The sequence below is a fragment of the Mustela erminea genome, chromosome 19 (genome assembly GCF_009829155.1).
Source record: "Mustela erminea isolate mMusErm1 chromosome 19, mMusErm1.Pri, whole genome shotgun sequence".
In the NCBI taxonomy this organism is placed as follows: domain Eukaryota; kingdom Metazoa; phylum Chordata; class Mammalia; order Carnivora; family Mustelidae; genus Mustela; species Mustela erminea.
In genome coordinates, this window is record NC_045632.1 from 9,157,710 (window position 1) to 9,183,398 (window position 25,689).

The following is a 25,689-nucleotide window of genomic DNA, read 5'->3' on the forward strand; positions in this document are numbered from 1 at the left end:
CTTCAGATCAGGTGAAAACAGAAGGGAGAAACATCAGAACTACAGGTACCAACATTTGCAATTTCTAAAAGGAATTTCAGGAGGAAAACATGACATGGCCTCTCCTGGGACACCAGGCTTACCTGAGAACTGGCCATTTCTCCTTTCCTTTCGTCCTCTGGATTTCTTTCCCACAAGGTATCTGCGGAGAAATCACAGCAGCATCAGGGGGAAATACCCTTAAGGCCACCAACAGAGCTTGTGCATCTGGAAACTGTTCTAGGACCAGGCTGGATCCTGGCCAAGGAACTGTGCAGCCCTGGGAGACCTTGCGGATTAGAGTTAACACCAGCAGGCACAGAGGAGGGTGACCGTTCTCCCAGGGTCTGAGCCCTGGGCACAAAGAGGGGAGCTTAAGCACTTTTACTTCTGCATCTGTGCTATTCTTGTGGTCATGACCGGCAGGTCGGGAAGTGGCGGGGGGAGGGGGGGACCCGGAATGGGCCCGGGGCCGGAACTGGGATTACCCCTGGATGGGTCAGCCTCCTGAGAACACGGATTTCTCTTATCAAACTGCTTCCCTGGAGGCAGGACACTGAAACGCAGAAATGACCCAAATTCCTTGTCCTTTGTGCCAGGAGCTATTCAAATGAGCTCCTACCGCGAGACTAATCTTTGGCTTTTCCTTCTAAGCTTTCAGGGGGCCTCGCCTCCCCCCAAATGCCCACAAATTCAGCTTCAGCAAAGGAACAGGGTGCTCCATGGGCCTGACCTTCCCAGACTCACGCAGCAGAGACCTGGCTACCTCCCCGTGGACCAAAGCCTGCTCTCCACTCTCAGAAAAAAAAATTAAAAATTTAAGGAAATAACCCCACCTCCTGGCTTCACTGAGGACTCCTGCAGCCCTTAAGTAACACTACACTGTTGTTTCCACCAAATGGATGGGTAGAATGTGAGGGGGAGGGGCAGCAGGTAAGATCCTTCTTGAAACTGCACAGGTGATTGTTATGCCCGAGTATTCACACCTGAGAGACCACCAAGGACACCGATGCAATCGCACGAGGGATTATTTGACATGCTTAAGCTTGGGCCCAAGTATACCCCACACAGTCGAGTAGGGACTTGGACGCTGAACCAGTTCTAGAGTTTTTAAAGGCAGAGTAGGGGTGGACTCGGTGGTGGGTGAGGACAAAGGGGATGTTCAGAAGGGCTATCAGGGTAAAGAAGACTGTCAGGATATTGGAGGCCTCAATATTATCAAGCCAAAGCCATTTTTCTCTATAATGAGGCACTAACAGGAAGACAACTGGGAGTTTCATGGTGGTGATGAGGGAGCACGAGGCTGACTAAAGACAAAGCAAAAGCTGGCACCTTGCACCCCCTCTCCATCGACTCCCCCTCAGTCATATGTTTAACATTACTCAGGCAGCCATGACTGCCATGAACAATAAGCAAATGGTTAACTTGCAGAGCTCACAATCCTGCAAGACCCGAGTCTCCCTTGGCTTACAAATGTCCTAAATCTCACTAACAAAGACAATTGATAGCAGGATTATGACATCACACCAAAAAGTCTCCCAACTATCTTGATGTTAATGGCTGGCCTAAAGACCTTGATCAAGCCACAAGGGCAAGGCCTCCAGTAGGCCTCAGGAATCCTCGCACCTTGTAGGCCCTCTTTAGCATATGAAAACTCCGTTGAAACCTTCCTTCCCCTCACCTTCCTCCAACCGCTGGGTACAGAACCTGCCATCCCTCACAACCCGGGGCAGCTGCATCTCCGCCTGCCCATGGGTCCTGTCCCCGTGCTTTAATAAACCACCTTTTTGCACCAGAGATGTCTAAGAATTCTTTCTTAGCCGTCGGCTCCGAACCTCACCCCACCGAACCTGACTTAGGTTCTGGGACTTCATCCGTGGAAATCCACATTCCTTTTATCAAGCGTCCTTGTTAGTGAGATTTAGGCTTAGAAGAAACTTAACTTTCTTTGTTGTAAATCTCTAGGACATTTGTAAACTGAGGGAGACTCTGGCCTTGCAGGATTGTGATTTCTGCAAGTTAAGCTTTTGTTCACACATACTGTCGAGGGGAGCAGAGCAGGTGGAGAGTGGGTGCAAGGAGCCAGCTTTTGCTTTGTCAAGATGGCTGTACTTACCTCAGGGCTAGACCCGAGGTGGGTACAGTCTTGTTTTTCTTGGTCTCCACAGTGATGCTATTGGGAAGCAGCTGGGAAAGAGAGCACGCAAAGCAGGGAAACCAAGGCTGTGGATGTGACCACATTTAGCTCCATGGCTTCTCCAGTGATCAGTCTGGAGACTGACACCTCCTCCATCTTTCTGCCACACAGAGGGAAGCACCCTTACAAGTGATGTCTTCCCTTATCAGTGCAAAGTCTCTCACAAAGGAAAACATTCTGGGTTTCAGATCTTTTCCTTTACCCTTCCTTTAAAATACCAGCGTAATATAATCCTTAGACCAAAGATGTATTTTAGGGGGACAAAATGCTCCCCTTATTTTGTAAATATTTATTTTCATATATAACTCCAAAATAGTATTCCAAACTGAATGTACTTTTACCATACCATCAGCAATATAGAAGAATACGGATTCCTCAACATTCTCCATGAAATCTCATCTTTTAGCCTTTTTTTTGTTATTTTACCCATTCTAAAAAATACCAAAAAGTTTCTCACTGGAACATATGAAGTGGTCTTCCTACAGCTGTCACGGTGACTGAAATGGAAATCACTTCAGAGCATCAAGCTGCACAGAAATGAAAATGGCTGCATTAATGCTTCAGGGAGACTCGATTTCAAACTAAATGACACTTTCCCTCTCCTCTCCAAACCTCTCCTCTCCCCTTCTCAGCCCATCTTTGTTTCAGGAACCTGGTTCCTCCCTGACAACATGGTGAACAGGGCGGGAAGCACAGACACAATTCCTGCGGAGACTGGTGACATTCTCTATTGCCCTACAAGCTCCAGCCCCTTCCTCCGGATGCGCTGCAGGTTTGCCGGCCTGACCTGCTGAGGTCTCCTTCACCGGCGAAGCGATGAAGCTGCTGTTCCTCTTGTTCCCCAGCTCCGTGTTCACATTAGATTTGAAGTCTAAAATGTGGAGGTCGGGTCATACAACAGAAGTGAATCTAGGAGAGGAAAACTTGGTTTACTAGCTCCATTCTGAGTTTTTTGAGCTTTTAATAATGAAAGTTATGTAAGACAGTTAAGGAAACTAAAAAAAAAAAAAAATCTTAATTATGGGAAGCCAAAGGACATGAAGCTAGAGACAGGTGACTGGAGCTTCTGTGCCACTGTGACAGGACGAGGAGGGAGGATATAGAATTTCAAACAGGGGACATATATTCGCAGGGAATAGGAAATGCATATCCAACAATGGTTTGCCAATCCGTTGGGGCAACTTTCCATGATCTTAAAAGTTTAATGTCTGGTATCATCTCTATGTAGAAAAGACATTAGGGCTCAAAAACGATGGCCAAGAAAAAATTCTTAATCTGTCTCTGGTGCAAAAATGAGGCTTTACTAAAGTCAGAAGACAGAACCTGTGGGCAGAAAGAGCTGCCCTGGGGTCATGAGAAGTGGCTCATTATATACTTTCATGCGGCAAGGTGGTTACAGATAGCTTAAGCCACCCAGGTATTTTGGAAACAAGGTTTCCAACACACTGAGGGAGCTGGCTGTGGTTAGGAAAGCTTCTTTATTACTGCTGAGTAAAATCTCAGTCATGAGATGCAACACATTTATATCCCTGGGCCATAAGCTTGGAGGATGAAGGCAAACATGTATTTTGCGGGGCAGAGATAACAGAAGCTTCCAAAGGAGTTTTTATATGTTAAAGGAGACTTACAGGATCCCAATCCTGGGATTGGTCTAAAATTGCCTATTGCCCTTGGCAAAATATTAAGCAGGGAGTTGAGTCCCTGGAGGAAGGCCACTCTGCCTGTTTCAAGGACTTTGTCAGTGGGCTGTTGATTTTAAGGAAGTGCAATAAATTTTCCTCTGCCTTTGTTACCGACATTATTCCGCACCCCCAGAACAGTTTCTACCCTTAAATTATCACAAACTGGGGCGCCTGGGTGGCTCAGTGGATTAAGCCGCTGCCTTCGGCTCAGGTCATGATCTCAGTGTCCTGGGATCGAGCCCCGCATCGGGCTCTTTGCTCAGCGGGAGCCTGCTTCTCTCTCTCTCTCTGCCTGACTCTCCTCCTACTTGTGATTTCTCTCTCTGTCAAATAAATAAATAAAATCTTAAAAAAAAATTATCACAAACTTGGCCTACATAAGCTCAGCAAGAATAATGACTCATCATAAAGATCTTTTAGAATCTGCTTTGCTGGAACTTCTTAGAAGGAATCTCTAGCAGCCTCTCCAGAAGCCACATCAAGTACTTGCCATCCAACATGCCTGCCAGCCCTGTAGATGTGGGCAGATCCCTCTTCACAAGGTCCCCAGTATATCCTGAGGTTCCTGCACCTGCCAGAAAGTGACAATCTTTCCTCACTTGATGAGGCTGCTGGGAAATCTGAAAGCAAGGGATCAGGCCAACATTTCCAAGGGGCTTTAGGGCTCTAGGTTTCATAAAGTCGACCTCAGTTCTTTAAAACTGTTCAGTTCTACCTGAGTCTATATGTGTCTCACAAATAGGACATTCCAGTCAAAACCTTGGTAAAATAACCAGTGTTTCCAATGGTGTGCCATTAGGAGAACACATTCTACTGAACTGAAGCAAATGACTGTGACTGCCATGGAAAAAAGAATACTTACTGAGACTTTTTGAGTATCAGAGAGTTCTGGTGGAGAGAAAAGTTAAACGCTTCCATGTGTTCACAAGTCAATACTTCATTGCATTCTTTTTAAGTCACAGATATCTTAAGAGAAAGTTTCCTTAATCTGGAAGAGCAAACATTAGAGAACTAGGATGTGTCAAGAGGCACAAAACTATCATCATCTTTTCAGCTCATGTAGCCCCATATTACTAATTCTTATTTAATTTGAATGAAGTTTTTTTAGTTAGGTCTGGAAATACTTGCCCATTTCAGTTGTGACCTTACAGATACTGAATACCTGTATTTGTCCTAAAAGTCCTTTATATGAACCTCTTTGCAGAAGAAACTTATTTTGCAAGAGAATAGCAACAATTAGAAATGACAAGAAGTCAGAAGTGGACACTGTTAATGATCTGGTAAGAGTTCATTATGATAATTAACAAGGAAATCTTTCCTTCTGTGACACAGCATTTCAGTAGTAATCATAGTATCAAGTGATGATGACCTTATACCAGAGGTAACACACCAAGCAAACAAGCCTAGTTAGTCAACAAGACTTTGTTTAGAATTTAAATCTTGGAGGAGTTTGTTAAAACCTTAGAAAGTTTTCAAGCACTGGCCTAAATAGGATTAGGTATCCTTAAATACCTGATAAAGGCAAAACAGATAAACTTATTTCCAGGTGGGGAAAGACAAAAACAACTGTTCACATTTTCACATCAAGAGCAGAATAATAGGGCGTCTGGGTGGCTCAGTGGGTTAAGCCGCTGCCTTTGGTCCAGGTCATGATCTCAGCGTCCTGGGATCGAGTCCCATTTCGGGCTCTCTGCTCAGCAGGGAGCCTGCTTCCCCCTCTCTTTCTGCCTGCCTCTCTGCCTACTTGTGATCTCCGTCTTTCAAATAAAGAAATAAAATCTTAAAAAAAAAAAAAAGAGCAGAATAATAATCCAAGAAAATTTTGTCTTTTTTAACAGAAGGAAAACACACATTTAATCTTATACTAATGTATTTTAAAATCCATGCATTTCAGTCTTAGTCTGTCCTGACCATACGTAAAATTCCTTTCCAAAGATTTCCTTTCAAAACCTTCTACAATTTTTCCTTTGAATTCAGATTTTTCCCAGGTCACTTTTCTTTAAAGAACCAGTTTAGGACAAAAGTACCAGGGCACCTGGATGGCTCAGTGGGTTAAGCCTCTGCCTTTGGCTCATGTCATGGTCTCAGAGTCCTGGGATTGAGTCCTGCAGGAAGAGTCCTTCCCCCCACTCTCTCTGCCTTCTTCTCTGCCTACTTGTGATCTCTCTGTCAAATAAATAAAATATTAAAAAAAAAAACAGGATAAAAGTACCTTCTTCTGCCTTCAAGAAAAATGTATTCAGATTCCCTAATCTTCCTTATGCATAGAGTTACTTTTCTTATTTCTATCACTCTTAATTACATTTAGCAGCATTTAGCTCTTCAAAACCTTAGTCTCCAGCGAAGACTGAGTAGTAATCAACTGTGAACTGTTACACCAGAACTCTTTGGATGGCAAATTTATGAATCAGTTAAGCACAAAGAATGTTTACTGACAGAGTCAAATATTCTTTGTTCCTTTGCAGTAAGAAGTCAAAAGCACAGGGGCACCTGGGTGGCTGTCTTTAACCGTCTGCCTTTGACTCTTGTTGTGATCCCAGGGTCCTGGGATGGAGCCCCAAATTGGGCTCCCTGCTTGCTGGGACACTTGCCTCTCCCTTTCTAACTCTCCCAATCCCCACCCAACTTGTGTTCCCTCTCTCACTGTGTCTCTGTGTGGCAAGTAAGTCTTTAAAAGAAAAAAAAAAAAGTCAAAAGCACAGACCTACATTCAGTACTCGATGCTTTACTATTTTATCTCATTTGAAATAAAACTAGATGTCCACTGAATTCAATCCAATTTATCATCTAAGCAAAACTAAAGTTTCAGGTTACCAAAGACTGAAAGCTTTCTTAACAATGGCCCATGAAAACTTTGCGACAGACAAGATTAACCATCATTTCAAGGCATCCTTTTGCCACCAAACTGCAACAGAATATGTATAGCATGAGCTTATTTGACCTTTAGCAAAACCCAATAGGATAAAAGTTTCACATTTAATGCCAATAACCTTAAAGACATGTCTATCTTAATTAAACCAACAAAGTACCTCCCCATTGCCGAATTTTACCTGGAACACTGGTGGGAAATCTGAACCAGGCAGTGCCAAGTCCACGGGGTGGTCTTCTTTGCTCCTCACAAGGAGGAGGAGGAGGAGAAGGAGCCAATGGTGCTGGAGGCAGGGAGGCCAGTAGAGGAGCCAGTAATGCAGGCCCCACCCAAGGTGGTTCAGAAATGAGAGGATGGGGAGGGGAAGTGCTCCCAGAAAGCAGAGAGAGGGTTTCCAGTTCTCAAGATCATCCACTTGGCCAGAGGATCAAGCGCCGTGCATTTTCCACCAACAAGGGGAATTAGGCAGTCCATGACAGGCCAGAGATGACAGGGAATTTCCCCAAACCAAAGGGCGCTTCAGCAGTTGTTTGGGAATGCCATTAAGATGTCCCATCCTGAGGAAGACCAACCACAGCTGGCTCCATTCAGAGCCGTTAAAATGGGCAATGAGTGAGGAAGAAGCCCCCACATCTATTAGGAGGAGGAACAGTGAGAGAGAGAGTCAGAGTCCCCTTCGTCCATGATGGCCCCTTTCCTCCTATAACCTGGGTTTATTTGGAGGAGGCCTACTTAGATAATTACCATCCAGCAGGTCAGGGGGAAGTTTACTGTTCTGCTTATGATCAAACATGTTACGCAAGAGACCTTTAGGTTCATGCCCTGATTTAGAGCCCTGAAAGGCTGGGATGGGCCAGAGTACTTACATGTATTTTCTGAGTTTCCTGCAAAGAGATCTAACTGATAGATCCTACTAAGTCCATGCAGTACTTTTCTTAAATTTTGCAACCCACATGGTTTCTAGTGGTTTAAAAGTATCCCATGGGAGAGTCCTTAGGGACTAACACCATGCTCCTAGAGAAGTAGAGGAGGCCCCTTAACAAGATCCCCCGACTCCCAGATGGTGTCCCACGCAGGATATGTCAGAGTGTCCATGTGTCAAAAGCAATACATGGTGTCCCTCAAACAAAAATCGCAATTGATTACCATTCTGCCTTACCACAGAAGCATTCCAGCCATAAAAGTCTAGGTAGGAAGGATACAGGTGTCACTGCCCTACGCCATCATATCCTAGCCTACAGAAGTGTGCCTGGTGAGTGGACACCAGCTGAATGGATGGAAATACCATGCCTTGCTGCTCATGCCCCGAAGGCTGCATTATTGCCCTGTGATTTTTAATCCATGGAAAACACTAGAAAATTTTTACAATGGGAAATTACCCAATTTTGTAATTTAAGTAGTTAGTAGAGGACATAAACAGAAAGCTGTAAAGACAGAAATCCACCATGATCTAAGAGACATTCAAACACATGTAGTCTTTACAATCAACTTTCCTAGGAAATGGTTACCAGTTAGGCTTTAATTCAGTTGGGGACTGGTTCTGATGGAGTTTTGGAATGTAGGTGAGAATTGGTGGGGTGAGGTCCAGAGCCCATGGGCAAGAATTCTTGAAAGGTTTTTGGTGAAAAATGATGGTCTTATTAAACCCCAGGGGCAAGACCCAAAGGCAAAAGGAGCCCATGCACTTGGAGTTGAGATAAGGGAAAGGGAGATAGGTTTTTAAAAGAACTTTCATATTCTAAAGAGGACCCACAAAATACTCTGGGCTCTGCCATTGTCAAATTAAGGTTTTCTTTCCATCTACTAAAGCATTAACATTAAGAGAGTTGGGAGTTTCCCTCTGAAAGTTATGGATAAGAATGCTTTTTCTTGTAAATCACTAAGATATTTGTAATCTGAAGGAAACTCAGTGGTCTTGTGGACTGTCACCTGTGTTAAATTAGCTATTTGTTTTTCCTTCCCTTAGCCTTAGGGCAGTCAGGAGTGCCTGAGGAATATCACTATCCCACCTGGGAGTGGGGGTTAGAGGGGTTACAGGGGGATCAGCATATGCTTTGCTCCCAGTTTGCCTTCTTCTCATCAACAGAAGGGAATAATTTCCTACTCACCATAGAAGGAAATAATTTCCATTTGCAGCCACGTAATAAAACTATAGGACATTTCTTTAACTTATAGAGAAGTCGAGCACTGACCCCTCTGGCCAACTGAGTAGACTGTAAGTTCAGCGTGCACCTTTATCCTGTGTGAGTGATGAACTAGACTCTTCTTTGTAAACCTATACATCATGCATTGTTTCCTACAAAGACTGGTTACCAAACCTTATTGCAGAACCTCCCCCCAGGCCACCCACACACAACCTCCAGGCACATCCATAATGTCAGTAGGAGGCACCAGTGAGTCTGTAGCCTATCCAGAAGTGTTACCAACTGTCCTGCTTGCTCCTCTCCTGCTTTTTCTCTGCACAACTTTCCTTTAAAATCTGCAGGCCTGTAGGAGTCCTTGGAGTTGCTTTTTGGACATGTGTCTGTCTTTTTCCAACTGGCTGGCCTCCCAATGAAGCGAATATTTTTTTTTCTTTTCTTTTTTCCTTTCTTTTATGATTTTATTTATTTATTTGATAGAGAGACAAGTAACACAAGCAGGGGTAGTAGGAGAGGGAGAAGCAGACTTCCTGCCTAGCAGGGAGCCTATGTAGGGCTCATCCCCAGGACCCTGGGATTAAGACCTGAGCCAAAGGCAGACACTCAGTGACTTGGCCACCCAGGCACCCCTAATGTTCCTTTTCAATCAAAACTCATGCCTTGGGGTGCCTGGGTGGCTCAGTGGGTTAAGCCTCTGCCTTTGGCTCAGGCCATGATTTCAGGGACCGGGATGGAGTCACTCATTGGACTGTCTGCTCAGCAGGGAGCCTGTCCCCCGCCCCCCTGCCTCTCTGCCTAATTGTGATCTCTGTCAAATAAATAAATAAAATCTTAAAAAAATAAAAAAAACACAACCCTCACCTCATGCCTTCTGCACTAGCTTTTTGAAGGAATAGCAAATGGCTTTTTTTTTTTTAATAAAGATTTTATTTATTTGTCGGAGAGAATAGCACAGGCAGAGGCAGAAGGAGAAGCAGGCTTCCTGCTTAGCAAGGAGCCTGATGTGGGACTCGATCCCAGGATGCTGGGATCATGACCAGAGCAGAAGGCAGCCGCTTAACCGACTGAGCCACCCAGGCATCCCTGGCTTTTTTTTTTTTTTAACAAAATTGTGGGATACTTCACAATGGTAAGAAAGAATTCTTGCCAGGTTATATGGTGCAACTTAGTAAGTTTATTGAAGAAGCACATGGCTAGGACTCACACTTAGAATGAGCTACACTTTCATTTTTATGTATGTATTTATTTATTTATTTTTAAAAAGATTATTTATTTATTTATTTATTTATTTATTTGACAGACAGAGATCACAAGTAGGCAGAGAGGCAGGCAGAGAGAGAGGAAGGGAAGCAGGCTCCCCGCTGAGCAGAGAGCCGATGTGGGGCTCGATCCCAGGGCCCTGGGATCATGACCTGAGCTGAAGGCAGAGGCTTTAACCCACTGAGCCACCCAGGTGCCCTCATTTTTATTTATTTTGAAGATTTTATTTATTTGAGAGAAAGTGGGCAGAGGGAAGGTGTGTGCGAGGAAGGGGTTAAGGAGTGCACCTGTCCTGATGAGCTCTGGATGATGTATGCAATTGTGGAATGACTATATGCTACACAAGAAACTAAGAAAACATTCCAGCAGTACAATAGCAGCTGTGCAATTCCATACAAAACTCACGCTCATCACAGTTGTACTCCTTAATGTCTGTACATAATTTAATACATCTGCATACCCACCCAGACTCTGGTTTCCATCAGCTTGCTCTCTACAAGAGTCTGTTTCTTTTATTGCCTTTCCTTTTCTTTTTTTCTTTCTCACTAAACACTTTTTTGTTGGTTGAAATCTACCTATGAGTGATATGATACAGCATTTGTCTTTCTTTGGCTTATTTCACATAGCATTATACTCTCTAGTTCCATTCACGTTGTTGCAAGTGGCAGGATTTCATTCATTTCCATGCTAATATCCCATTGTACATACATACTAAACGTTATTTATTCATTCAGTAGTCAGTGACCAAATGGGTTGGACTGTTTGAAGTAGAAATGCTCATTGTGTCTCACTGCTGAACTACTTCTCTAGCAAAACACCACCATAGACAGAGCCAGAACCAGAGCCTATACTTATCATGGTACTGACTAGAAAGGAAGGCCCCACACAGCAGTGCAGCTGCTTCCCTGAAAGGTCACTGATGTACAATGGATCATATCTTGACTGGGGTTTTATCCCTGAGTAGTGCTTGTGTTCATCCACAGGACGTGCCTTGCTGATGCTGCCTATCCCACTGTCCAGAAGGAAACCCCACCTCCAACAGCTACTCTACCACTTGACATTGTAAAGCTATGCCCAACTGACTGCACCATCCAATACACCTCCCTTTCCATTCATTGACACTGAGGCAAACCTGGGTGATCACAGTCATCATTGTCATCTAAGGCCATCTGGTCTCAGTTACACACAGGAATGTAATGAAATCATGAGAATAAAGCAGGACTTCCCTACTCCTCAGAAACCCATGTATTTGGCAATTCCTTTTTCTATAACATGTACTCATCAGATGAGAAAAGCAACAGCTGCCTTTGCCTTTGCAGTGACTAAAGGGAGCCGACTCCAGTTCCCTCCTCACATGGGAAGGAGTTCTTCATGTTTAATAGGTCTTACCTCTTTCTCACCAAATTTTACTTAGATTCACATCCCACCTCCTAGGGCTAAATATCTGAATTAATATCCAGTGGCTATCCACCTCTCTAATCTCAATTAACTTTTTGGAGGACACTCTCACCACAACTTGGGAAAAAAAGAATGGCTCTGATGCCTATGCAGCTGGAAAATAAAGTGAAGAAAAATACAAATGCAAATCAGGAGGTAACTAGGAAATAAAACAAGCGGAAATTATTTTTCTAAATCCACAGCCAGCACTGTCATATGAGCATATGAACTTCACAGACACATCAAAGGAACACTTTTAGAGCCCATGATTCAGTGCTTTAGAGTCCAAGGATTAACTTCAGATAAGGCCACTGAAGCTAAAACAGGTCCAGGTCAGCTCTGTGGGAGTCTTCTCTAAGGGACACAGGAAGGGAAAGCATTGGGAAAAAAGGAGAGAGGGTTACTCACAAGGGTAGATTGGGGTTGTTGTATCAGAAGTTACATTACCTTGTGATTCTGCAGAGCGTTGTCTGGGAAACAGGCTGGTGGAAGGACAGGTGTCTGTTCATGGACCCTACCATATTACTGGCTACACAAAGTGAATGCTAAGTAGCAGTATCATGGAGTGCATGATCTAAAATGTCAATAATAGGGGCGCCTGGGTGGCTCAGTGGGTTAAAGCCTCTGCCTTCGGTTCGGGTCATGATCTCAGGGTCCTGGGATCGAGCCCCGCGTCGGGCTCTCTGCTCAGCAGGGAGCCTGCTTCCTCCTCTCTCTCTCTGCCTGCCTCTCTGCCTACTTGTGATCTCTGTCAAATAAATAAATAAAAATCTTTAATAAAAAAAATGTCAATAATACCTCTACAAAATCTGTAATATATCCATAATAATATCACAGTCAGCACAAAGAGGAGAAAAGGGGACAATAGATAAAATAGGGGGGAAATCACTCATTTTAAAAACATATTTTCTTAATTTGACAGACAGAAATCACAGGTAGGCAGAGAGGCACAAGAGGGAGCCTGATGTGGAGCTTTATCCCAGGACTCTGGGATCACGACCTTGGCGAAAGGCAGAGGCTTTAACCCACTGAGCCACCCAGGCACCCGTAGAATACAGTTTTCTAACTTAAATTGAAACCTTGCCTTGGCCTGTGGGCCAACTTAATAGTCCTTAAATTTCTGCGTGCACCTTTCTATGAATGATGGACTAAATCCTTCTTTGTACATCACGCATTGTTTCCAAGGACTGGTAATCCCCCTTTCTGGCACAAACACCACTGGGGACCCATACGCAACCTCCAATTACCTCTGTAATGTCCGTAGGAGGCACAGTAAGTCCACAGGTGATCATGAACTGTGTCAGACTGCCCTGCTTCCCTCCTATTGATTCACTGTCCTCAAGCTCCTTTAAAACTCTGAAGGCCTGGCAAAATCTTTGGAGCTGATTTTTGAATATGAGACTTTCTTCTTTCCAAATGGCTCATCTCCTGAATAATGCAGATATTCCATTTTCAAAGGAATGGCAGCCAGCTTGGGTTTCTGGATAACAAAATTGCTGGAACCTTCAGCACAGTGATCAGGAAGATCTTCTATGATGATTTATGGTGCAATATAGTAAGTTTACTCATGTAGCACATGGTTGGGACTTTTGCTCAGAAAGAGCTACACTTTTTTTTTTTCTTTTTAAAATATTTGATTTGAGAGAGGCACTCATGGTGGGGCGTAGTGATGGGCAGAGGAAGAGAAAGAAATTAAGTCACCACTGGGTAGGGAGCCCACTGCAGGGCTGTGCTGGGAACCTGACATCATGACCTGAGCCAAAGTGAGACCCTTAACTGACTGTTCCCACAGACCCCCTAAAAGCTACACTGTTCATGTTTGAAGGAGGTTGTTGTATGCTTAGCACTGAAGGGGGTGGGCTCTTGCAGACAGTAATAGAGTATAAATGTTTCCACCAGTTTCTTTATACTGTTTAAAATATTACTATTTTATATAGTAAAATATTCTGTCTCTGACAGAGACAGACACAGTGAAAGGGGGAACACAAGCTGTGGGGAGGGGGATAGGGAGAAGCAGGCTTCTGGCTGAACAGAGGGCCCAATGCAGTGCTAATGACCTGAGCCTAAGGCAGACAATGACAGAGCCACCCACATGCCCCTAGAAATACACCCATTATGTCACTGAGGAAAGGGAGGCAGGTCCCGTACAGCAGCTTCCCTGAAGGATCACGAACCACACTGGATCTGACCTTGACTGGGGTTACCTACCTGGGAAATGAGGGAGCAACCACAGCACATGCCTTGCTGATCCAACCTAATCCACTGCCCAGAAGGCTTCTTCATCTCAAACATCTATTCTACCATGTGACGCCTTAAAGTTGCCCACATGATTGCATCATGCAACCCCTCCTCCATCCCTTGTCACGGATCTAGGCGGAGGACAGTAATCACTGACATCCAACAGCATTATTCCCAGGTAGACACAGGAGATTGATCAAATCATCAAGATAAACCAGGACCTCCCTACTCCTGAGAAACCCACACTCGCCATTTCTTGTCCCCATTACATGTATTGATGTGCCTTTGCAGTGACTAAAAGGAGCCACCTCCGGGTCCCTCCAAACACGGAAAGAGTTCCTCACATTTCCCTTTAATAGGTCTTGTCTTTTTCTCTAAGGATGGTGCCTTCCTCAGATTTTACTGATTCACATCCCACATCCCTGTGCTAAATGTCTTAATATCCACCAGCTTTCCATCTGTCTAATCTCAATGAAACATTTTCTGAAGACACTCTCTCCACAGGCAAAAGAGAACGGTTGTGGTTCTTATGTAGAGAGGAAGAAAAATGAGGGCAAATACAACTGGAGATCTGGAGAAAAGTAGGTCATAAAACAGAAGTTCTTTTATCACAACTAGGGAGTCACTTGGGCAACTCAGGACAGTTGTCCTCCTCTACATGCTAATTCTTCATCTTAAATACTTTCTGTCTTTCCTGGCTACCACATGACTCCTATTGGGATAGATTTCTCTCTCCTATGGGGTATCTATGACACACATAGCATGGTCATATGTGCATGTGTACTTCATAGACACATCAAAACAATATTCAGTGTAGGGTGCAGGGCATGTGCTTTCATTTGGGGCCATGGTGCAGTGCTATAGAGTCCCAAGTCTAAATCCAGAATATGCCATTCCGACTAAAACAGATTTAGGGAAGGCCCGGGGGAGAGGGGATCTTCTCTATGACACACGGGAGGGAAAGCATTGGAAGAAAGGAGAGATGGTGGCTCACAGGTTGGACTGCAGATGTCATATCACACATCCTACTAACTTGGGACCTGCAGCATACTGAATGGAGAATGCACTAGTGAGAAAGGCTCCTGTCAGTGCAAGACCCATGCAAAACTACTGGCTACACAAAATCGATGCCCAATAGCAGCATCATGGAGTACGTGAGCTAAAACATCAACATCTCTGTTACATACCTCGGTAATACACCCACAGTAATATCATTGTATTCACAATGAGGAGAAAATCACAGCACAGACTAGGGGAAAATATAATCACATATCCCTTAAACCTTCAAACCACTGGGAAAATGGATTCCTAGTTATACAGTTCTACTCCAGTATCAAAAAAGTGATTGACTCGATCATCTCCCTACAACCCTCAATGAGACAGATGAACACTAGACGCCAGATAACACATAATTCATGGCAAACCCATATCCATATGTTTAAAAAGTCTTATTAATGAAAATATATTATGTTCTATAGTCATACTCTCTAATGATTGCACTTAGGAAGATACATTGGTAGTTTACTGGATGGTAACCTCTTTTTCCTTAAAAAACAATCAGGAAAACCTTGTATTTCTAATATTGAGGAAGTTCTTTAGTTTCAATACCTGCAGAAGTGTGTGCTCTGAACACCTATTCCATGGAATCTTACATCAGTGTTATAACCATAAGCACCATCTCCACTGAGATGTACTTCATATATTGTGTATCATATGGTCATCTTCCATGGAAAATTAGGTATGCATGCATTCCACTTAATGGAGCAGGACATCTAATATCTTTGAGGTAGCAACAATCAACCACATGGCCCTTCACACCCACGAGGAACAGAGTAATTTTGGGGAGTGATTTCAGAGAAAAACAGATTAATATTGTTAGTCACAAATCTCAAATGTGGTCAATATAAGAATGAAAAAATACTGAAATCCCTTATATGTATGTAAATGTCCACGCTCTAAATCTGTTCAACAGAATACCACATACATTTTCTAAGTGTTTAAGTTTGATTTTTCCTTATAATCACTATGTTCATACAGAGTCATGTCTGAGTAGAGTGATTAATATATTCCACTGGCTTGATTTCTCTTACATATATTGGCATTTGATGTTCAAATAATTAGTTTTCTAAATGATGCTAACTTTCAATTAACTTTCCTAAATGCTCTCTCTGGTGCTTGCTCCAATGTATACTGAAATGAAGGTCTTCCCACATTCACTATGTTGCAAGGGTTTGAACCTAGTATGCGTTTTGAGATACTGAGGAAGGACTGAATTCCAGTTAAATGCTTGGCCACGTCCTTTACATTTCACACTTTACTCCTATATGATCAGTATGATTTTAATAAGTTCGGAGATCCAGTGAGAGGTCAGACACATTTTTTTTTAAATTTTATTTATTCATTGGAGAGAGAGACAGTGAGAAAGAGCAAGAGGGGGAGAAAGTCAGAGGGAGAGGCAGACTCCCCGTGGAGCTGGGGGCCCAATGCAGGACTTGACCCCAGAACTCCGGGATCATGGCCTGAGCCAAAGGCAGCCGCTCAACCATCTGAGCCACGCAGGTGCCCCACAGACACAATCTTAGTATTTGTACATGAACTCTCCTATATATAATCTCTGATATGGAGTGAGGAGGGAACAGTCCTTAGGCATTTTTCTCACATACATCCTAATTTTCTCTACAGTATGAATTCTGTGATGCCCAGTAACAGTCGTTTGCAGCTAGAGGGTGTGCCACATTATTCATCGGCTGTCATTCCAGTATGAATTCTCTATTTAGTAAACGTGTGCATGCTGCACAAAGGCCTTGTCACATTTGTCATTTCTGCAAGGTTATTGTCCAAAATGAATTCTCTGATGTGCATGAATGGGTAAGCACTCCTTAACTGATTCTTCTCACATTCTTTTTTTCTTTTTTAAAGATTGTATTTATTTACTTGACAGAGATGGAGAGAGAGCACAAGTAGGGAGGAGGGGCAGGCAGAGGGAAAGGGAGAAGCAGGCTTCCTGCGGTGCTCAAACCTGGGAACCTGGGATCAAGAACAGGGTCTAAAGCAGCCACCTATCCAACTGAGCCACCCAGGTGCCCCCTTTCTCACATTCTGTACACTGGTAAGCTATCTATCTAGTATGAATTTTCTGATGTTTAGTGAGGATTGAGTGCCTGTGAAGGCCTTGCCACATTCTTAGTATTTGTACAGTTTCTCTCCAGCATGAATTCTGTGATGTCAAGGAAGGTCTGAGGGCCACATTCTTGACTTTGGTAAGGTTTCTCTCCAGTATGAATTCTGCGATGTTGAGTAAGGGTTGAGCTATGGTTAAAGGCCTTGCCACATTTTTGACATTGATAAGGTTTCTCCCAGGTATGAATTCTTTGATGTTCAGTAAGGCTTGACCTCTGATTAAAGGCCTTCCCACATTCTGTACATTGGTAAGGTTTCTCTCCAGTATGAATTCTGTGATGTTGAGTAAGTACTGAGCTCACTTTAAACCTCTTGCCACATTCCTGACACTGGAAAGGTTTCTCTCCAGTATGAATTCTGTGACGTTCACTAAAACTTGAGCTCTGGGAAAAGGCCTTGCCATATTCTTGACATTGGTAGGGTTTCTCTCCAGTATGAATTCTGTAATGTTGAGAAAGGCTTGAGATGTGGTTAAAGGCCTTGTCACATTCATAACATTGGTAAGGTTTCTCTCCAGTATGAATTCTGTAATGTTGACTAAGGTCTGAGCTCTTGTTAAAGCCCTTACCACATTCTTGGGGCGCCTGGGTGGCTCAGTGGGTTAAGGCCTCTGCCTTCAGCTCAGGTCATGATCCCAGGGTCCTGGGATCGAGCCCCACGTTGGGCTCTCTGCTCCGTGGGGAGCCTGCTTCCTCCTCTCTCTCTGCCTGCCTCTCTGCCTACTTGTGATCTCTGTCTGTCAAATAAATAAGTAAAATCTTTAAAAAAAAAAAAAAAAAAAAAAAAGCCCTTACCACATTCTTGACATTGGTAAGGTTTCTCTCCAGTATGAATCCTGTGATGTTCGTTAAGATGTGAGCTCTGGCAAAAGGCCTTGCCACAGTCTTGATATTGGTATGTTTTCTTTCCAGTATGAATTCTGTTATGTTGCGTAAGCCTTGAGCTGTAAATAAAGGTCTTGCCACATTCCTGACATTGGTAACGTTCCTCTCTGGTATAGGTTTATGTCCATTTATTGATGGACAGTCCTTAAAGGTTTTACCACCTTCTTCACATTTTTGTATTTTTTCTCCAGTATGCATTCACTGATGTTGAGATAGTGTTGAGTGGCAGTCTAAAGATTTCCACATTCCTTCAAAGTGTAAGCTTCCTTTACCCTAGGAATTATCTTACTTATATTTAGGCTTGATGACTGGCAAAAATGGTCCCTGCTTTATTAGATCTGACTAGGTTTTTTCCCTCATGAATTCTCTGATGACCACCAACACTGGTGGACTGGTTACAAGCCTTCCCACATTCATTATATTTATGAGGACTGTGTCCCAAACGGTGACCATTATGTATACTGAGGTTAGAGCTTGGATGAAAGCCTTCCCCACATTTATCACATTCATAATGGTTCTCTGCAAACCTAGCCCTGACACATCTGTGAACACGGGAGCCCTGGTTCAATGTTTTCTCAGGTTCAGTGCATTGAGCAATTCTGTCTCCAATGAAAAGCCTCTGGTCATTCTGGAGGGTTGACTCCTGAGTGAAGCCCCTCTCAAATGGATCCCACTGAGCACTTTGTTCTTCAGGCAAATCCTATGTTTCAAATGGCTCAAATAATTAATCTCAGCATGGACTAGGTTACTTTCCCAATATTCCAAATGGTCTGTCCACAAATAGCTATGTTTGAATAGTTGATTGGAGCTTGTGCTGACAGAAACACACTGCTCTGCAGAAACAGTTGACTTAAAGAGGAAGGTTTTCCACAGCATTTTATATCCTTCACCATTTGGGGAACAGAGATTCTCACTAAGGACCATGGCTTTGGTTTGGGTGTATGATCCAGGATTTCTTTGATGCTCGTCACTATCCCCATCACTGTCCTAGTCTGTATGTAAGTGTAAAATCTCAACAGCACTATGTTTGTATCTGTACACTGATATTTTCTGGAAGAATCTTCTATGTTCTGCTTTAGCAGGAAACTCTGGGTGTCATGTGAAGATACAGCTGAAAAATACCAAATAAAAGTAAAATCACTGCACTTACTACATTCAGAAGAATATACTGAAGACTTCTTAAATAGAAGCATCAAGTGAATCAATGTCAGAAAGATGGCTGAGAAGGAATCATCACGACTTCATTTCTCTATGGTTACACAACACTGACACAACGTACTGAGCACAGAGTCTAATAGGGAATTCTGCAGTATGGTCATTGTGTAGCAAAAATCACTTCTCTGTATTTCTAACAATCAGGAAAAGGGTCACATGAGCTCAAAATTAGCAGAATGACCAATATTGAAACAGAAAACTGAAATGAATCAACTAGAATACAGTAAAAATAGGAACATATCAAGCACAGGAAGAGTTGTTTGTCAGAAAAGATCAACAATATTGACAGCCCATGAACTAAATTAAGAGTAATAGGGAAGGGGCACCTGGGTGGCTTAGTGGGTTAAAGACTCTGCCTTCCACTCAGGTCATAATCCCAGGGTCCTGGGATCAAGCCCCACATGGGGCTCTCTGCCCAGCAGGGAGCCTGCTTCCATTCCTCTCTCTCTGCCTACTTGTGATCTCTGTCAAATAAATAAATAAAATCTTTAAAAAAAAAAGAATAATAGGGAAAAGACCAACTAAAGTGAGAGGTGAAGAAGTGAAAGCAGATACAGTATAACTGACCATAGAAATAAAAGTAATTATAAGAGGCAATAATGGATAATCAGTACCCACAAATTGATACTAAAAAACAAGTATAAATTTTAAAAAAGGTATAACCAATTTAGACTTCATCACTCAGTAAAGTAGAAAAAAATCTCAACTGATCTACAAATATGAAGCTGAATGAAAGAGGAATAAAAGAAAGAAAAAAAAATCCAACAAAAAAAATTGTGTGCCAGATGAGTTCACTGAATATTCAAACAGACACTGAAAGAGAAAGGACTGCAAATCTCCTCAAAAATTTCCAAGGAGTGACGATCAGAGAAACTAGCAGAACACTCTCTCTGTGGCACCAGCATTATCAGCTCATCCAGGAGACAAAGACACTACAAATGACAAAGTTTACAAACCACTGCCTGTGAGGCATATTCACTCGAAGTCCACAATAAAATAGTGGAAACTGAATCAAAAGCACATTTTCCCTTTTTTAAAAGATGATCAAGATGGAAACAGACCAGGAAATAAGGGCGCTCCAACATACAGAAAACCATAAATTCAAGACTCCACATTAACAGAATGAAGGTCAAAAATGACATGGTCATATTAAGGGATACAGAATACAAATATGGGGGAATTAGACAACATGTCATGTTAAAACTCAAGGTAGAGAGAGAAGGAAAACTCCAACTAATGAATGCCAAGATGTATGAATACCTGAAAACTATTCAATAGGGATGGTCTGCATGCATCTCCTGTATGATCAGCAGGTAATGAAGTGACCCCATCACTGCCTTGAATATACTTCTGGATACTCTAGTCAGAAGAATTATGCAACCAAAAATAGAGTAAAGGGATCTAAACTGAGAAAGAAACACTGAAACTATCTCTGTTCACACATGACACGATTTTCTTAGAAATCCCTAAATATCAACATTTTAATTTTTTTACTGTTTTTGGTCCTTGTTTGTATTGTTCATTTCTGCCAGTTTTTTCCTACTAGGCTTTCTATTTCCCAATTTTTTCATCTTATACAATACAGAGTTTAGAAAATGTTGGAATAAACAACTGAATTTCCACCAGGAGAATTAAAAAAGGAAGAGACTTTGATGAAACTTAGTAGAGGAACAAAATAAATAAAAATCCAAAATAAAATAGAGAGCAGATTCACACTAATGGAACACTGAGTGTAATGTCTATGTCAATCAATAAAATAAAGCTGGCAATGCTTTAACTCCATAAGCCATTACATAATAACAAAAGGGAAATTTAGGAAAACAACAACAACAGAATGTCTAAAAATAGACAAGTTATTAAGAATGAATTACTAGGGGTGCCTGGGTGGCTCAGTGGGTTAAAGCCTCTGCCTTTGGCTCAGATCATGATCTTAGGGTCCTGGGATTGAGCCCGCATCAGGTTCTCTGCTCAGTGGGGAGTCTGCTTCCCTCCACTCTCTGCCTGCCTCTCTGTCTGCTTCTGACCTCTCTCTCCCTCTTTCAAATAAATAAATAAAATTTTTAAAAAAATGTGACTTTTACTAACCTTGAACCAGAAAAATGGGAAATCTTAGATCATTAAGAAACATGAGGGTTGAATTTGGAAGCAATACTCTCCCAGCACAGAAAAGCCCAAGACCTGGGAATCTCACTAGTTTTGATGGAAGCTATGAGTTAGCTAAATAAATCCAGTGTTGCATGATTCTTCTCCCTCCCTTTGTTCAGATTCAGTATTTTCCTTTATTTTTCCTTCTACATGACAAAGTCATTCTTCTGCTTCTTCCAGCCTCCTCTTAATTAACGTCAAACCTGTTTCTAATCTCGCTTACTGCATTGTTCACCTATGTTTGATTTTTAGAAAGGCATATATTTGAGGGCGGAATAATAAAAGTTCAGGTGGGAACTGCAGGGAGAGGGAATCACATGCAGGCATCACACTAACTGAGCCTGAATCCCAGAACCCTGAGATCAAGGTCTGAGCAGAAATCAGGAGTCAGTGGCTTCCCTGAGTGATCCACCAAGCACCCAAATATTTTTTAATTTAATTTTTTTTTAAGATTTTATTTATTTATCAGAGAGAAAGAGGGGGAGAGAGTGAGCACAGGCAGACAGAATGACAGGCAGAGGCAGAGGGAGAAGCAGGCTCCCCACTGAGCAAGGAGCCCGATGTAGGACACAATCCCAGGATGCTGGGATCATGACCTGAGCCGAAGGCAGCTGCTTAACCAACTGAGCCACCCAGGCGTCCCTAATTTAATTTTTTTAAATTTATTTATTTATTTTATAGAGATTGCACGTAGACAGAGAGGCAGGCAGAGGGAGAGGGAGAAGCAGGCCCCCTACTGAGAAGAGAGCCCAATGCTGGACTCAATCCCAGGACCCTGAGATCATAATCTGAGCTGAAGGGAGAGGCTTAACCCATGAGCCACAGAGGTGCCCCACACATAATTATTTTTTAACTCATCTCTGTGGTAAAGTTCACCTTATTTTTTTCTCAATACTTTCAGTATCCTTTGTGATTGATAGGTACAGTAGTTATCAAACTCCTTACTATGATCTGTTTCCATTGCATCTCTGGCCCTTGTCTCATCCGCTGGTTTTGTTTGGATAAATTCTTTCATCTTGGCATTTTGTCTAAGTCTTTACCTTCCTCTGTGTGATAGAAGAGCCAATGATGTTTCCTGCTGTATCCTTCACACCAGCGGTCTGTAGGGGCTCTCCTTGCCAGTTTGGTCCCTGGCCTGAATGTGGCCAGTTGGAACTAGGTGAGCTCTGGTCTGCTCATGAAAGGAGACCTGACATCAACTCCACCAGGAGTGCAGCCCTGCAAAATACCTGCTCAGGAGACAAGATGTAGGTAGGGGCTCACCGTGCTAAGCCTGAGATAAGCCTCACGGAGAAGGGCAGTCCCCTCAGATCACAGGGGGATGAGGCTTGGTGCAAGCAAGCCAGACAGCCAGTATCCTCACTGAGTGGGGATTGTCTTTGTGCTACAGGATGGGAGAGGGAAATGGTACCATCCAACGCCCATGTTCTTGGAGCCACATGTCCCTGAATGTTTCCTCTCAGGAATGTGCTCCTAGACTACTGAATACTGTCCTGACTGTGTGCCCCAGGTGTTCTTCAGATGGCTGTTTCCACGCTGTGAGCCCCCAGGTTCTTTGTCAGCATTCTCTCCAAGAGCACCCCAGTGCACTCCTGGTTCTATCCCATCCAAACCTGCTGCCCATTAAAACTCCAGGCTTTAAGATGTGCTGGTTCCAAGAACTCAGAAAATTCAGCCCTTCTCCCTTTCCAAGCCAATGGCACTGGGGAAACCTCTTTAGGCATCCCCTGAGTGTTCCTCTGTCATGACACCTACTGCACAGCTGGGTCTCCCTGCCTTCCACAATGCTATACCCCTCTCCTCCCTAAACCATGTCTCCACACTATCTGCCATCTTCCATGTGGTTTCTTCTCTCCTTTTACTTAGGAAGTTTGTCTAGTCACTGAAGAGTGACTAGACAGTCATTTAGGATGACCTGACAGTTGCCTAGTGGTGCTCATGACAGGACACATGAGTCTAGGATCCTCCTACTCCACTGCCCATGCTTCTACTGGGAATCCTTAGTGTTTTTTGTTTGCTTGTTTGTTTTTTAAAGATTTTATTTATTTGACAGACAGAGATCACAAGTAGGCAGAGAGCCAGGCAGAGAGAGAGGAGGAAGCAGGCTCCCCACTGAGCAGAGAGCCCGATGCAGGGCTCAATCCCAGGACCCTGAGATCATGACCTGAGCTGAAGGCAAAGGCCTTAAACCACTGAGCCACTCAGGTGCCCCAAGCCTTATTGTTTTAATCCTATTAAAACTCATATGGATTTTATAAAGCTGGTACACAAATCAACATATAAAAATTAGTTTTGTTTCTATACAACAAAGAACAATTCCCCAAACTGAAACATCACACTTTTAGAGCAAACACCACCCCCCAATAAAAATGCTTCCAATTAAACATAATGGTAGAGGTCAAACCAGAAATTATAGAAAATGTAATGTACTGTGTAGGAATCAAGAAATGAATAAACTGGAAACACATCTATGTTCCTTCACTGGAACTTGAAACAGAATAAATCTTGAAATGATCTACAGAAAATGCAATCTCTACCAAAATTCCAAAGCCATTTTTTGCTTAAAGATCAAAATCCACCGTAACTTTATGTGGATGTCATGGGATAACCCATACCCAAAATAATCTGTGAAATGAAGAGCACATATATTGATTTAAGGCATACAAGACACAGTTATCAAATAGAGTAGAACAGCAGAATAACGGAAGAATGTAGGTGAACTACATGTGTACTTCTCCAGTGTTAATGGATATGACAATGAACTGAAGATCTTAAAAGTCATATTCTGATTTAGATGTTTGGATGGGGTCTCAGAGTCTACTTTTCATAAATGTACCACTGATGTCCTACATCGACAATGTATGCTTTGCTCACAATTCCAGGACTAAATTATGATGAAGCGTTTCAAAGGGGGAGTGCCTGGATGGCTCAGTGGGTTAAAGCCTCTGCCTTCGGCTCAGGTCATGATCCCAGGGTCCTAGGATTGAGCCCCACATAGGGCTTTCTTCTCAGCAGGGAGCCTGCTTTCCCCTCTCAATACCTGCCTCTCTGTGTTCTTCTGATCCCTTTCTGTGTCAAATAAATAAATAAATTCTCTCTCTCTCTCTTTTTTTAAAGGAGTTTCAAAGGATCCTAAAAAGGGGGAAGAGCATAGAGATGAGCATGGAGTCCTTCCCTTCCCATCACTCTTCCTTCAAGCCAACTGTATCCCTGTATAACCATATTGACCAGTCACTATTCTCTGGACCTCTTTTTATTTTTCCTTCTTCAATTCACTGCACCACCATATTCATGGAAATGTCTCCCTCCTTCACAAGAAATGCATGTTCAATCTGCTTCTGGCTGTAAGGCTGGATTTTATACCAGAAGCCACTGAAGCTGTGGTGTTCATAAATTTCAAGTTTTCCCTGCATTTTTACTAATACCCGTGGCTTCAGGTTATGGAATTACTTGTTTCAACTTAGGCTTCCTCCTGGAAACTGACTTTGCCTAAAATCAGCACAGTTATAAAACTTAAAAAATCCTCTGTTCACTCAGATCAGGAGGAGTGTAGAGACAGCATGGGCTCTGATACAACACAGGGACAGCTTTCCCAACTATTGGGAAGGGCTTTTGAAGCAGAAATGATCACTGCTGGTTAATTAGTGATTTACTTCTCAATGAATCAGTGCCTGCCACATAGATGAGAGCACAGGAGTAGATTCATCACTGGGATGAGTGGAAGTGAGGGAGGGCCCTGCCAACCACAGGTCATCATGCTTACAAGGTCACCCATCTAACCGGAATCAGACCCTATGTTGGGTTATATTCCTGGGATATCAAAGATTCGTGCAACCACAGCACACACCTGGCTGGTTCTCACTAGCAGTACCCAGCAGCCTTCCTCATCTTCAACATCTATTGTCATGTGACAACTTTAAGCTATGCCCACCATGTTTAAATCAACCAGTACCCCCTCTCCATGTACTCCACGCATCGGGGCCTCAGAGAGTACAATTATCTCTGTCATCTGATAACAACTGGTCCTCAGGACCAGCAGGGAATACATTACATCATGAGAAAAGCACTGGACATCCCAGACAACCACATTTCCCAGGAACGCATTTCTGTCCCATTCACTCATCATAAGTAGCTCCCTAAGGCTTTGCAGTGACCAAAGGGACCTCTCTAACAGATCTCTGTTTGCATTTCAAGAGTTCACCATATTTCATTTCCATAGCACTTACCTTCCTCTCAAACTGTCGCAACATCATGCTTTATCTGTCCTCACAACTTCCAGTGCCAAAGATCTAAACTAATCCTGTGACTCACTGATGGCTTTTTGCTTTTCTTCCAGTGCAGTGTTGACAACATTGTATTTAAAACACACATATGGTCTCACGTGATCCTGTTATCAACCATTTACAGTGGAATTAGAGAACTC

At 42.9% G+C, this 25,689-nt stretch overlaps 1 protein-coding gene and 1 long non-coding RNA gene across 3 annotated transcripts in view; both read right to left on the bottom strand.

The window, feature by feature from the left end:
• The window catches only part of LOC116579173, a 28,067-nt gene extending 25,881 nt beyond the window's left edge, over positions 1 to 2,186 (bottom strand). The window contains exons 1-2 of one of the 2 annotated variants that reach the window (XR_004281156.1): positions 2,135 to 2,186; positions 123 to 181 (exon numbers count right to left, since the gene is read on the bottom strand). This is a non-coding gene — a long non-coding RNA (uncharacterized LOC116579173). Of the gene's footprint in view, positions 1 to 122; positions 182 to 751; positions 804 to 2,134 lie in introns of those variants that run through there. The other variant, XR_004281157.1, reaches the window with a different exon arrangement.
• Positions 1 to 25,689, bottom strand: part of LOC116579132 (zinc finger protein 11-like) — a 1,039,038-nt gene that overhangs the window by 916,434 nt on the left and 96,915 nt on the right.